We start from the raw sequence: 14,773 nt of genomic DNA, 5'->3' as shown, positions 1-14,773 counted from the left end.
TACACATATTATACAGTTTTATTTACAAAGTTATGACTATTCAGTGTTTTATAGAACTATGAGTTACACAGTTTATTCAAATATACAGTTTAATCAGATATACAGTTTTATTCAGATATACAGTTTATGCAGTACCATGATATACAGATTACATAACCATGATATACAGATATTACAGAACCATAACATATAGTTATTACAGTTTGTACAAATTAATTTTACAACGTTATGGTTAATACAACTTTACAGAATCATGGATATTACAGTTGAATAGGATCATGGTAAACCAGTAAGATATATAATAGTATTATATAGTATCAGACTCTGATGGGACAGATCAGATTACAGAGCACAATACCGTAACTATAGAGTATAGAGTGCAACCACATGTCTTAGATAATGTGTGGATTTTATGAGTAGTTGATCGTGCGTTAGGAGGGATCACAGGCTCCTCCGTAGTCCGGGTTGAGGTGGGCGATCTGATGATAGAGCTTTCAATTGACTTATCATGGTAGGACAACCAGTGTTAAGTCCCGCCTACGGACCACACAACCTTTTCATGAGGGGTTAAATCATAACATACAACCATCCAAGGAATTTTTCACTTATATATATACAGATTTATATAAAATAACAAATATATCTATAGATACTAAAAGTATGATTAAATAGAAAGTTCAGAAATAGTTGTATTTTAAGCCACATATGTAACACCCTAAATCCGAAGCTAGGGTTCGGAGTGTTATATGAAATATATCTTCGATATATCCCACCTATATCTTATATCATAATACCTGACTCTATATCAATTATGTAGTGGAAATAACAACATATCCTCAATAAAATATACCAGAGTTTCTATACCTATATACATCTCAAAACATAACCCAACATCCAGTATTCACAAACATCCATATGCATTTCTGAAAACATAAATATATTACAATCCAAAAAGATAATCAAAGTTTATACCCTCTCTCTCTCTCTCTCTCTCTCTCTCTCTCTCTCTCTCTCTCTCTCTAAGGTCCTGAAAAGATGAAATTCAACTATTGGGTGAGACACATCTCAGTAAAGATGGAATACATTAAAGCAGTGTGTGACCAACATGAGATTTGTGTACAAAATACATACATATTCATTATTTTCAAATGAAACCATAATTATAAAACTATTCTCTACTCCTAATCAAACACATGCAAAGTATTTTACCAACGAGAGTTCCTAAGGATTGGGGTGATTAACTGCCTATACAAGTAGCACCCCTCTGCTTTGATACTTCAAGCAATTTAAGGTCACAACTTAAACATATCAGGGCACTTACCTTACTCAGTAAGCCCTTAGGCGATTAGTTTATCTCGTACTCACACATTCATACAAAAGTTTACCGACCGAAGTTCTCGAAAATAGGGAAAATTACCCACCCATACAAGTAGCTTCCCACTACCCTAATACGTTATGCAGCCTACAGCTACATCTGATACCTATCAGGGCACTCACCTTTCTCAGTAAGCCCTCGACCGAAGAGTATACCCCACCCCAAATATATGTAATAATACCATATTTAATAAGTTTCTTTCTTTACTCTATATATGTTATTTTCGTATCATTCATTAAATTCATATTCATATTCCATATTTCTTATAATTTATTTCCATATTAGTCTTGTCCATGTCATTTCCATTTACCATTTTCCATATAAGTTGTTCTCATTTTTTTCGTTTTCCATATTAACCATGGTTAAAATAACAATTATGTGTTTAGAACTCTCTATACCGATTGAAGATCGTAGTCATGCATCCGCTGTAAGAACCTGAAATGTGACAGATGGAATAAATAAATAAAGAGAATGATAGAATTGTAAATTAAGCAGGCTTTATCGATGAAGCCAGAGTTCGTCGATGAAGGCCTTATGTTGCTCGGTGACAAAATGCAGGAGCTCGTCGACAAGGAGAAGCCGAGAGGTTTTAGGAATCTGAAAATCTTAGGCTTGTCGATGAGGTCACCACTTTGTCAACGAACTGTCTTCAGTGACTCGTCAACGAAGATGCCATCTCACCGACGAGGTTGGCCGAGTCAAAGGGCTATAAATATCATTTTTCATTACTTCTCAACTAAGAAATCTAACATCCTCTCTCTTTCTCTCTCTCTCTCTCTCTAGGAACTTGAATATCACTCTCTTTTTCTAGATTTCTTCGTCGTACGTTGTTGGAATCATCGAAACGACGTTACCACGAGGATCAGGGAAGGATTCTCTACAAGATTTGTGGAACAGATCTTCATTCCGAGTGTTTTCGGGTTTTGACCCGAAATCGAGGTAAGGCTCAGTTTTCAATTCTGTTTCGGTAGTTATGTAGGAAATAGATATGTGAGTATGTTTTGTACTGTAGTTTATAGGTTTTGGTAACTCAGTTTGCTGTTTAGGGACTGTAGAGTTCAGGTTTGGATTTTCGGGAAAATGTAAGAGGATTCTGTTTATGTAAGTTATTTTTGAAATCAGACTCGGTAGATCTGTGGTTCACGGTCCTGTGTGTGTTTTGGTTACTCATTTGGAAAAATCTAACGAGTGAAAATTATGGGTTTTTCATGTTCCAATTTTGGGAAAAGGGGGCATTGGGTTGCATCTCTGGTTTTATTGGAATACCGTGAATATATTGTGATATATATTATGTTGTAGGGAAGGTCATGCCTTGACTTATTTAAATTGTATATTTTTGAAAAATCATGATTTTAGATTACCAAATGGGTGTGGAATTGTTGGTTATATGAACATGCATGAGTTATGTTTTGATGAAATGAAATAGGAACATAGTTTCGAATTGTTCCAAGTTTTGAAATCTAGCTTTTGCCGAAGAGTGCTCAATACCACTAGATCGGCCGACTTTTGCCGAAGGGTGTGAAAACACTAGATTTGCACCGATTCAACACTGTGGGCTGATGCTATGCCAGGTTACCGGGGGCACCGACGTTTGCCGAAGGGTGTGAAATATCACCAAACTGCCGACTTTTGCCGAAGGGTGTGAGATATCACTAGATCGCCAATTTTTATCAAAGGGTGTGAAATATCACCAGATAGTCTAGCTTCGACTGAAGGGTGTGACGACACCAAATTGTATTGCTTGTTTTGTGAAAATACTGGAATTGTTTTAAACTGTGCATTTTATTATGTTATAATAACACTCATATGCCACACATTGATATAACCTGATTCTTCCTTACTAAGAGGTGTCTCACCCCTATCGTATGTACATGTTTTTCAGGTCCTTCGAGTAACCGGAACTAGTGTCCTTGTGTCGGGAGTGTAGTGGTCGGTGTACTGTGGGAAGTACTTAAGTACTAGGACTGTATCGGGTTGTCTTTTGAGGTTTTGGCTGACACCCGGGTTTGTATTGTATATTGTCAAGCCTAAACTCCTTTTGTATAGACTCTGGTATGGTACATAATATGTGTAGAAAGACCGTTTTTTGCTATGTACATGTATTGTTTATGAATGTGTATAGGATGTACGGGAACCCCACGGGGTCGGACCCTCATTCATTGTGGAGTATCATTGATGTTCTATATGATACAGTAACAGGTTAGATTACTTATTTACCCCTGGGTCCTATTACTGGGTTCGGGGCATGACGGCTTGGTATCAGAACTAACCAAGTTGTTAGGTCTTGTAGACTTGGTTAGGCATATCCGTGTATACATACCAGAGTATAAGATGTGGGAAATGGGTAGAGTAAGTCAAGAGTTGTTTTGTTGCTAGAAAGGGACTCGTCGGCAGTGTTCTGTGTTTTTCCTGGAATAACAATTTTAGTAAGATCACGGCAAACTATTGATGATTTTCGTGTCGATGTGATAGGACAGAGCTGGACTCGTGAGGTGGTAGTTAACATGATTAGTTGTAGATGATTGTGTTAACTGTACGTGGTATAGGAGTACTAATAGAATCCTATCATTTTTCTCAGAATGGAGCCCAAGGATAACAACTTGGAAAGTGGCTCCGAGGAGACCGCAAGCGATGAGTCTCCTTCTGTGCCTCGAGGGTTGACGAGGCAGGTCATGCGGGAGATCGGGTGGAGTGTTAGGAGACACAAACGTTCTCCTATGGCTGCGAGGTGCACCATCGAGAGGTTCACATGCATGCACCCTCCAACGTTCTCAGAAGGACACAACCCTATGATAGCTAAGGAATGCGTTGAGAAGACTGAAAGGATCTTAGAGGTCCTACACTACATAGATAGGCAGAAAGTCCTCTATGCTACCTTGCATCTGTCTGGGGAGGTAGGGCGATGGTGGACTGCGGTGAGTCTGCTAGATAAGCAGAGAGCCGGTCCTATGGAAATGACATGGAGTCGTTTCAAGGAGGTGTTCTTTGAAAGATACTTCCCGGCTTCCACACGCGACACTAAGGAGGATGAGTTTTTTGCTCTGACTCAAGGAAATATGACGGTGCAGGGGCATGCTGCTCGATATATAGACCTATCCCGTTTTGCATTGTGTTTGATCTTGAAAGAGTATGAAAAGACTCGGAGGTTTGAGAAGGGCTTGAGGAAAGACATCTGCAGGTTAGTGGAAATGTTGTAGATCCGTGAATTTTTTATCTTTGTGGATAAGGCCACTGTGATCGAGACCGGCATCCCGGAGGATGAAGTGGATCATAAGCTGAAGAAGAGGCCAGTACCTTCTAGTTCTCAATCTGGATCTTGCCAGGGATCATGGAAGAAGAGGAACAGGGGCTCGGGTTATCGCCAGATTACCGAGCGTCAGGGTTCTCAGGTGGATCAGTTGCGTGATCGTTGTATGAGATGCCACAAGTGGCATAACGGTGAATGTCAGCCGTTTGGGGGTAACTGCTACAACCGTGGTCAGTCAGGTCACATGGCTCAGGATTGTCACACATCAAAGAGGGTTACGCCCGCTTCGAGTCAGAATCGGGGAAGTAATCAGGTATCCCGGGGAACTTATCAGGTGAACACAACTCTGGCAAGGGTGTACTCGCTTACTCCAGCGGATGCTAAGCATATGGGGAATGTGGTGACAGGTATTATGATGTTACTTTTAAATAGAGCTGTGGTTTTATTTAATTCGGGTGTGACCCATTCCCTCATATCTGTTAATTTTATGAAACTTTGTGGGGTGGAGACCTAAGTCATGAATGAAGAATTGTCTGTAGCTACACCATCTGGGAGTGTATCATTCTATAAGAGGATATTAGAAGACTGCCTAGTGGTAATTCAATGAAACTTGCTACCAGCGAATCTTGTGGTATACAATATGTCGCGGTTTGATGTCATACTAGGGATGGATTGGTTATTCTCCAGTTATGCTATGATCGACTGTCGTAGGAAGATGGTAGTGTTCAGACCTCCTAGGAAACAGGAGTATGAGTTTGTGGGATCGTGTGTGCGTTCGACGCCACAAGTTCTATTGGCACTACAGGTGAGGAGGTTACTCTTGGACGGATGTCAGGGGTACCTGGCTTGCGTGAGGGAACCGCCACGGGATGAGTTGAGGCTCGAGGATATTCGAGTGGTTAACGAGTTCCCAAATGTGTTTCTAGAAGAATTACCTGATTTACCTTCGGATTGTGAGGTGGAGTTCGCAATAGAGTTGCTGCCTGGCAAGGCACCGATCTCTAAAGCTCCATACTAGAAGGCTCTAGCAGAACTTCAGTAGTTGAAGGAGCAGTTGCAAGAATTACTGGATAGGGGCTTTGTCCGACCTAGTGTTTCTCCCTAGGGAGCTCCAGTTTTGTTTGTGAAGAAGAAGGACGGGTCGATGCGCATGTGCATTGATTATCGTGAGATTAACAAGGTGACTGTGAAGAACCTTTACCCGTTGCCTCGTATTGATGACCTCTTTTACCAAATACAGGGCATGCAAGTTTTTTCGAAGATCGACCTACGGTCAGGGTATCATCAGGTGAGGGTTAGATTTGAGGGTGTAGCGAAGACTGCTTTCCAAACCAGATATAGCCACTACGAGTTCTTGGTCATGCCTTTTGGGTTGATGAATGCTCCGGCAGTGTTCATGGATCTTATGAATAGAGTTTTCCATGAGTACCTAGACTAGTTTGTAGTGGTGTTTATTGATGATATTCTGGTATACTCGAGGAGTTCGGAAGAGCATGAAGATCATCTGAGGTTGGTATTACAGATTTTGCGGAGAAGAAGCTATATGCTAAACTGAAGAAGTGTGAGTTCTAGTTGAATCAAGTTGCATTCTTAGGCCACGTGGTGTCTAGGGATGGTATCTCAGTTGATCCTAGAAAGATTGAAGTTGTGGTCGACTGGGTGAGGCCTAGGAATGTGCAGGAGATTCGAAGTTTTTTAGGACTGGCAGGTTATTATTGTCGATTCGTGGAGGGATTCTCTAAGTTGTCTGGGCCTCTGACTTGATTGACTAGGAAATGGGTGAAGTTTGAATGGACCAGTGATTTCGAGTAGTGTTTTTGAAAGTTGAAGCACCGACTGGTTACTACTCCAATTTTGACCATTCCTTCTGGGGATGATAGTTTTGTGATCTATAGCGATGCGTCTCTAAAGGGTCTGAGATGTGTGCTTATGCAGTAGGGTAAGGTAATATGCTTCTCGGAAACCGAAGGAATACGAGAAGAATTACCCTACGCATGATCTGAAGTTAGCTGTTGTTGTATATGCATTGAAGATCTGGCGACCTACTTGTATGGTGTGCAATGCGAGATTTTCACTGATCACAAAAGCCTTGGGTACTTTTTCACGCAAAAAGAGTTGAACATGAGACAGAGACGGTAGCTTGAATTAATCAAGAACTACGACTGCACCATCAGTTATCATCCGGGGAAAGCTAATGTGGTAGCTGATGCGTTGAGTCGGAACATGTGGCTGAATCTGCAGTTGTAGCTCAGCATCACATCAGACGGGATCTGTAAAGCCTGGGTATAAAGTTGGTATTTGGTGATCATCGGGCTTTCATTACTAACTTAGTGATCCAGCCGACTTTGTTTGAGCGTATTAAAGTCGCGTAGACTAATGATGCGGAGTTGGTTGAGATTGTGGAGAAAGTATAGCAAGTGTTTGCTATGGAATTTAACATCTCTGAGGGAGGTGTGTTAAGGTTTGGAACTAGACTATGTGTTCCAAATAACGATGAGATTAGAAGGACGATTTTGGAGGAAGCGCATCGTTCGTTATATACGGTACATTTGGGTAGCACAAAGATGTATCAGGACTTGCGCGAGACCTTCTGGTGGAGTGGTATGAAAAGGCAGATTGCTCAGTTTGTGGAGCAGTGTCTAACGTGTCAGTAGGTGAAAGATGAACATTAGAGGCCAGTAGGGCCGTTATAGCCCTTAGCTATTCCGAAGTGGAAATTTGAGCATATTTCCATGGACTTTGTGGCTGGACCATCTTGTATAATATGATCACGATGTCATCCTTTAACCGTTCAAGTACGTTTACGCTTAATTTTTTGGAGTACAACTGTCAAAAAAAGATCCCCAACTCAATCAGCACCGAGCGAACATCTTTGGTCAAGTGTCCACGAAGGAAAATGGGTAGAACCCATTGTTAAAGGATGTGAAGTTATGATTTTTCATTCCTAACATCTTCACTTCCTTCGTGTTTATGCATCAAGCTATATTCGATGCATATCCATCAGGGAACTTCACTGATTTCAATCATTCAAAGAATTTCTTCTTCTCATCCTTCAAAAATGTGTAACACGCTGATGGCATGAGAAGTTTGTTCCCATCATGAAACAGGTGCAACTCAGGCCGTATTCTCATATCTTCCATATCTCGGCGAGCATTTGCGGTGTCTTTTGTCTTCCCATTTATATCCAGCAATATACAAATGACATTCTCACAAATGTTCTTTTTGATGTGCATAACATCCAAATTGTGGTGTAGTGGAAGATCTTTCCAGTATGGCAACTCGAACAAGATGCTTCTCTTTGTCCAATTCAACTCTCACTCAGCACGTTTTCTTTTTCTACTGGTTGGTGGTTTCCCAAATTTCTCTTCTCCGATCAACCTGAGCTGGTTTGATATCTCTTCCCCACTTAGTTGTTTTGATTGCAACCTTCGTTCAGGTTTTCCATTAAAGCTTTTGATGCCACGAGTCCTCCAAGGATGTCAAGGTCGTAGAAAATGACGATGACACATAAAGCATAACTTGAGTCCATGCTTTAAGGATAATGACCCAACATCCTTATTACAGACTGAGTATGCAAAGTAACCTTTTGTGTTCCAACCCGATAGGTTGCTGTAAGCAGGGAAATCATTAATTGTCCACAACACTGCAGCATGCATCCGAAAGGTTGTCCCGCTTTCCACATCGAATTTCTCCACTCCTTTTTCTCATAGTTCTATCAACTCGTCAATTAACGGACCCAGGTACACATCAATATCATTACGAAGTGCCCTCGATCTAAAATAAATAATGACATATAAATGAAGGGTTCTTTCATACATCGCTATGGCTGCATATTGTATGACATCATCATAACTGGCCATATGCTATACGGGTTGTTCATGTTACTGAAAGGATTAAACCCATCTGAAGCAAGGCCAAGTCTGATATTGCGAGGATCACTAGCAAACCACGGATACATTTGATCAAAGTCGGCCCAAGCTTCGGAGTTTGCTGGATGGCTAAGGGTGTTTCCATCTTGAAGACGTTTCTCTTGATGCCATCTTATATCGACAATAGTCTTTTTACACATGTACAATCGTTGCAGTCTCGAGATTAATGGACAATATCGCAAAATTTTTTGGGAGATCTTTTTGTCCTTCTTCTGATTAGTTGTATACCTCAGTTTACCATATTCTGGGTACTCGTTTGCATTTTCATGTTCACCATAAAAGAGTGCACAATCATACCTACACACATGTATTAGAGTGTAACCGAGACCCAATTCACGCATATATGTCTTCGCCTCATAAAAAAGACTTCAGAAGTGTTTCACCATCAGGCAGTGCCGCCTTAATGAGACTTAAATACATATTGAATGCACTCTGAGATAACCCATGCATTGTCTTTGCATAAAGCAACTTTATTAGAAACTTTAATTTTGAGAACTTTTTACAGTTTGGATGTAGGGGCACTCGTATATCCCTTATGAGATTAGAAAATGGTTTACCGAGTCGATTCAACGTACTAGGATTGCAAGGTATGGTACCTATTGAAGTAGATTCATCACCAGTACGCGACACACTGACATCGCTCGTGCCCACGACAATCCCCTTTGCAAGTCACCTAACATTTCGATTAACCCTTCCGAGCGTGTATCACCACCTACTATATTTTCCCCCTCATCTTCATCGTCGTCATCATTGCTCTGAACTGCGTAATCTTCATTGTGGAACACCCATCTTGTGTACCTTTTCTCCATTCCAAAGTCTAATAAACGTGAATGGACCAGATCAATGTGTTTGAATATTATGTTTTGGCATTTCTTGTAAGGACACCTTATTCTACTAGCTTTGTTTGCACGACGACGCGCGAACTCTATGAAATCATGTACCCCTTTTCACGTATTCTGAAAAAAAACCTACCCCGAGCATTCATCCAACTCTTATCCATGTTCGTTAATTACCCTATAACATATTCAAATAAATGATGTTGATTACATTCTCATAATGTTTATAACGCATGCATCGTGAATCCTATAATCGATGACCTTCCGTTTAAAGGGTATGGATCCTATCCCATTCAGGAATGCTACATTTACATTGCGATCAATCACTCAAATTCCTTTGTTGTAGTCATTATAAATTTCAGTAGCATTTCCCCATGGCTCTGTAAGTACATGAGATGGGAGAAGTGAACATGTTGCTAGTTTTCCATCACTAACAAATTGTCACGACACCCTACTATGCACCTAGAGAACACAAGTAGAGACGCGCTCGAAATATATAATGATAATTGACAAAGTGTGAACGATGACAATAATGTAAATACAACTTCCTGAACTGTCCACATTAGATAATCCAAGAATGGTTGAAATACAAACATTACTAATTGTAAGTGAAACAAATAATTAACATGTTCAATTGATTATTAGTCAACATAGTATGACTAATAATCAATTATGACTAATAATCAATTGAATTATAACAATTGATTTGTCTCACATGTATGATTAGGCATGAATGCATAGTAACTGTTCTTGAACGGGTCTATGCTTCAATGAACACATGAAATGGCAGTAATTAATTTGGCATTTTACATCATATGACATTTAGTTCTTGATCTTTCACTATATTCTATGCATTGTTGTTCTTAACCAAGTGTTTTAGATTTTCAATGATAAGCCTAAGATCGCCTCTTTTCTTACGAATTTCAACACGTGAGAGGTGCGAGTTAGAATGACTTTAAATTTTAACTCATCATGCATACGTTTCTTTGTACATGGTTTTATTCTGGAAAAACTTTAACGAAATTTCGGCAGCATGCCATCTGTAAATTGGACATTTCTTGAAAAAATCCTCCACTAAAACTTGATAGATTTAAGCAAACAAATAACAGTAATACGCATCATGTAGATACCAATCAGTTTGAGCATGCTACAACCTAAATCCACTACCAGCATGCAATTCACAATGTATTGCATCAGTCATGCAATTGACGTTCAACACAAGCATGTAATTCAGTAGTTCAATTTACAATTCATATAACATAATACCATCCATCAATAAGATTTAGTCATTCGACATTTCAATTTAAATTTTTAAAAGATTTCAAGTTCACACAGTTACAAATAAAACTTACCATTTAGGGTTCTAGTCATTAAATGGATGGGTCGAAAATGTCGTAATTCAATATAATTAAACCAAAAATAATATATCCGAATTTCAAGTTCAAAATTTGAAGTTTACTACTGGTTTTATTTCTTAATTGTGTATTTTTTTGGCATTTTTTATGATGCAGAAACATGAGGTTGGAATCATGCCCATTTTGTAGGGCAGTCTAAATGGGCAATTTTTCAAAATTATGGACATAGTTCCTTTTTTGAGCTTGATTTCCAACAAGTAATAGCTATTTGGAATCCAATATTTCACAAGAGACGCAATATAATTTCAATAAGAGCAGAAAGACTTAAGTAGGATTTCCTTATATTGTAGTGGACTCATTTTGAAAGGCTTAAACAACAATAAAGATATAGAAATTAAAAGTGGGAGAGGCTCATTTACATGGAAAAGTTGCTATCATCAAAATAATAGAACGATCATTTTTGCATCTCTCTCATGTTTGATTATTTGATTGAACATTTATTGGTCGTTTGTCTTTTTTGTTTTTTTTTTTTTTGCCTCAAATTTTAAATTTTTGAAGGAAATTCTTTGGCGGAGAGGAATATAAAATATTTTTTATCAACTCTTTTACCCCATGCACATGTATGCGGTAAATCTTAAAATTCAAGATTTGCCTTCCATTTATTTAAAATTTTTGTTGTTTACGCCTTTGATGCTTGAACCTTTGCTCGTTTGTTTCTAATTCGATTTTTTGTCCTAGTTGAGCTGAATTTTTTTCAGTTGGATTGAAAGTTTCATTTCTGCAAACCTGAAATTGCGTTAAAGTTTGGAAGATTTAGACAAAATATAATTAAAAATTATATTTAGTTTTGTTCAAGTTCACTCAAATCTAAATCGCAAGACTGAAATCTTTGCTACCAAAAATAGCTGGCATTCCATTTTTTAATTCTCTAAAATAAAATATCTTTATCTAAGTAGGAAAACTAATGACAAATAGATAATTATTAAGTATTTCATAACTATTTCATAATTACTTGACCATTGTCGTCTAGTAAGTAGGAACCGAAAATAATTCATGATGAACTATGCAGTAAACATTAAATTATTTTAATATTTATCAAAAAATTAAAATAGATAAAAATAAGAAAATTAAAAATAACTAAATTAATTTAAAAAATAAATGAAAGCATATTACACATGTAGAGTGTGTCCGATGGCCAGTATCATTAATAAATTAGGTTTCTCATTTAATGTTTTTTAAGTTGTTTAATAATAAAAAACTCATGTAGGGAGAAATTTGTACCATGTTTAGTTGAGTTGAATCTTATAATATTCTTTAGATAAACAAGAAAGAGAATAATCTGAAAATGGAGTACATGCTGGGGCAAGTTCATAAGTTCAAGACCTTGGGTTGAATTTAAAACTTCGATTGTACTCAAGACCTTTGAGGAGCCTAGAGAGATATACCATACCAATCAAAAACAGTAAAGGGGAGAGAGGATCTCACTAGCCAAGTCTTTGATTTACTGTCGTGGAATAAAGCCTTACTAACTAAGGCACTGTGGAATATACATAGTAAAAAGGACTCACTATGGTCCACATGGGTTCACCATTTCTATCTGAATGGAGCAAATATTTGGGAAGTAAAGGAAAAACATAATGATTCCCCCTTGTTCAAAAAACTAGTTGGGTTAAAAGATCTAATGCTGCAGAAAAGTGGAGACCAGAGGGCTGCCACTGACCTCTTCAATGAATGGATGATAGGAGACCAGATTTGTTCCTCTCAGATTTACAATTTCTGGAGGAATAAAGGGAACTTGGTGCCTTGGCACAAGATTGTTTGGAACTTGGGTATTACTCCAAAACACTCCTTTTATCTCTGGATAGCAACAAAAGGTAGACTACTCATTGGTGACAAATTACAGGGTCAGGATGTGAATTTGAATTGCTGCCTCTGCTATGAAGAGTTGGAAACAAATGAACATCTTTTCTTTAAATGCCATTATACTAAGGAAGTCTGGGACAGGGTGCGAGCTTGGTTGGGTATTAAGAGACAAATGACCACAGTGAAAGCAGGCCTCAAATGGTTGCACAAGGAAGCTAAAGACATTAGGATACAATCTGTTGGTAAGAAAATATGTTTTGCCACTTCAGTGTATTTTATCTGGCATTTCAGAAATAAAAAAATATTTGAAGGCAATGTTATTTCTCCTGGGGAGGTACTGAAGGTGATACAAAGGCATGTTTATAGAGCTGTGTATGATAAGTTTGGTTTATTTGACCAAGATAGTACATAAAGCCAGATGGGGCTGCAGACTTTTGGATGTGGGGTGATGTTAATTTCAAATCTCTCCTTTAGCTTGCTGGTGGCTCGGACTGATTTGGTTGGTGCTAGGTTGTGGGTGGATGCTGTTCCTTGGTATTCTAATCCGGTTTTGGCTGTTAGTGGACAGCTCTATATTCTGGTATTTGGAACAATCTCTAGATACAGTTCATTTCAGCTGGTTTCGGTTTAGCTTTCTGAAAGTTATGTGACAGTAAATGAGTTCTGGCTTGATTCAGAAGGGATTAAATCTACATTGGTGATTAATATGTCTGAGGTTGGCTGTACTAAAGGGCTATGCTTCAGTATTTTGATAGGGTGGCTGGTGCCTTGTTGCTGTAATAGAATATTCAAAGTTGCTATCTTCTCTGAATGATCGAGCAGTCTGAAATCTGATGTTCGTAGAGGGGATTTGATGGAAGATTTGAGATTGTCTTCTGGAGGGAACATTCAACAAGGCATATCTGGAGTTCCCTTAAGATTTTGATTCTCTGAGTCATTTTCTCGAATGGGTGGTGGGCAGATTAAATAACCAAATGCACACATGCACACACGTATATACTCCTTTGAAGAAGGAGGAGGAGGAGGAGGAGGAGGAGGAGGAGGAGGAAGAAGCAATACCTAAGAGAGGCGGAGGCGGCCGTTGGCGACGAGGCGACAGGTGGCGATGGGGCGACGAGCTACAACGAGGAGACGCTGCGACGGGGGCAACACACAGTGGTTGCTCGAGACTAAGTGGTGGGAGGAGCTGCGTGCAAGGAAGAGGGAAGAGCAGGCCGAGAGAAGGACGGAGGTATGGGAGAAGCACGACGCGCGGGCAAGGAAAGGGGGAAATTTATGGAAAACGGAATTTAAATTTTTGAGCATTAATGAAGGTTTCAAAACTGTTACTAATATTTTTTAATAATTTTTTTTATTTTTTTTAATTAAAATAGCAGTAGTGACGGTTCAAAATTTGTCACTAAAAACGAATTAATAGTGACGAATCTGTAAATTCGTCACTAATACTTTCATTCTAATTTTTATTTAGTTATTTTAAATAAAAGAACAGTAGTGATGGTCCAAAATCCGTCACTAAAAATGTACTAATAATGAAGAATCGCTAGATTTGTCACTAATACTCGAATTCTAATTTTTTTTTTTTATTTTTTTTAATTAAAAGAGCAGTAGTGACGATCCAAAATCCGTCACTAAAAACGTACTAACAGAGACAAATTTGTATATTCGTCACTAATACTCTCATTTCAATTTTATTTATTTATTTTAAAAAAAAGAACAGTAGTGACGCTATAAAATCTGTTACTAAAAACATACTAATATTAACGAATTCTAAATTCGTCACTAATACTTGAATTCCAATTTTTTTTAACTTTTTTTTAAATTAAAACAGCAGTAGTGACGGTCCAAAATCCGTCACTAACAACGAACTAATAGTGACGAATCTACAGATTCGTCGCTAATACTCTCATTCTAAATTTTTTCTATTTTTTTTTAAATAAAAGAGCAGTAGTGACGGTCCATAATCTGTCACTAATAACTACTAATAGTGACGAATCTCCTGATTCATCACTAATATTGTGAAATAATTTTAAAAAAAAAATTTTTAAATAATAGTAGTGACAGTTAAATAACTGTCACTATTAAGCGTTTTTTAGTGACGGGCCAAATTCATTACTAATACCGTAGAAAACATCACTAATATTTTTTCGGTATAATTTTCGCGTGAAAAA

General features: G+C 38.3%; 1 long non-coding RNA gene across 1 annotated transcript; it reads right to left on the bottom strand.

The window, feature by feature from the left end:
• Positions 1 to 52: 52 nt before the first annotated feature.
• On the bottom strand, positions 53 to 13,884 carry LOC131156261 (uncharacterized). The gene is made up of 2 exons (XR_009136951.1): positions 13,665 to 13,884; positions 53 to 537 (listed from the first exon to the last, which is right to left on the bottom strand). It is a non-coding gene; the product is annotated as an uncharacterized LOC131156261 (long non-coding RNA).
• Positions 13,885 to 14,773: the final 889 nt, after the last annotated feature.

This window comes from Malania oleifera, chromosome 5 (assembly GCF_029873635.1).
Source record: "Malania oleifera isolate guangnan ecotype guangnan chromosome 5, ASM2987363v1, whole genome shotgun sequence".
NCBI lineage: Eukaryota > Viridiplantae > Streptophyta > Magnoliopsida > Santalales > Ximeniaceae > Malania > Malania oleifera.
This window is presented reverse-complemented; position numbering and strand designations above follow the sequence as displayed.